This window comes from Cervus canadensis, chromosome 18, assembly GCF_019320065.1.
Source record: "Cervus canadensis isolate Bull #8, Minnesota chromosome 18, ASM1932006v1, whole genome shotgun sequence".
In the NCBI taxonomy this organism is placed as follows: domain Eukaryota; kingdom Metazoa; phylum Chordata; class Mammalia; order Artiodactyla; family Cervidae; genus Cervus; species Cervus canadensis.
In genome coordinates, this window is record NC_057403.1 from 16,951,507 (window position 1) to 16,952,767 (window position 1,261).

The window sequence follows — 1,261 nt, forward strand, 5'->3', positions numbered from 1 at the left end:
ATCTCAATAGATACAGAACAAGCATTTGACAGTACAACATCCTTTGATGATAAAAACTCTCAACAAATAGGTATAGATGGAACATAACTCAACATAATGGAAGCCATATACAGTGAACTCAGAGCTAATATCATACTTACTGGCAAAAGGTTGAAAGCTTCTCTTTTACAAACAGGAACAAAACAAAGGTGCCCACTCTCACTGCTTCTATTCCACAGCGTATTGGAAGTCCTAGCTGAGCAATCAAAATATAAAGAAATCAAAAGGCATCCAAGTCAGAGAGGAAGAAATAAAATTTGCTTTGCAGATGCAAACAAAAGAGATATGTAAATAAATATATATTTTCTAAACACTATACATCAAAACTGTTAGGACTCATAAGCGCCTTCTGTCAAGTTGAATAATACAAAATTAACGTACAAAAACCAGTTGCTATTTTTATACAGTAACAATATATGTAAAATAATTCCATTCACAATATCACTAAAGATAATAAAAATACCTCAGAATAAATTTAAATATGGAGATGAAAGACCTGTATACCAAAAATGATAAGACTTTGATGGAAGAAATTGAAGACACAAATAAGCAGAAAAATATCCTGTGTACTTAGATCAGAAGGATTAATATCATTAAAATGTCCCTACTACCCAAAAGCCATCTATAGATTCAGTGCAATTTCTATCAAAATTCCAATGGCATATTTCACAGAAATAGAAAAAGAATTCTAAAATTTTGTATGGAGCCACAAAAACCTGTAATAGCCAAAGCAATCAGAAGAAAGAAGAACAAAGCCAGAGACATCCCACTTCCTAATTCCAAACTGTACTACAAAGATGGGTTCCCAGTAGCTCAGATGGTAAAGAATCTGCCTCCAGTGCAGGAGACCTAGTTCGATTCCTGGGTCGGGAAGATCCCCTGGAGAAGGGAATGGCTACCCACTCCAGTCTTCTTGCCTGAAAAATTCCACAGACAGAGGAGCCTGGCAGGCTGCAGTCCATGGATCACAAACAGTTGGACATGACAGAGCAACTAACATAGCAATTCTACTTCTGCTTGTATATTCAAAGTAAATGAAAATAGTTATTTGAAGAGGTATGTGTACTCCCATGTTTCTTTCAGTATTATTCACAATATGGAAACAACCTAAGTGTTGAAGTTGTGGCATATATACAATGGAATTTATTCAGCCACAAGAAAGAAAAGAAACAGACCCATTTGCAACAACAAAGGTGGGTGTTATGTTAAAGTGAGATTAAAT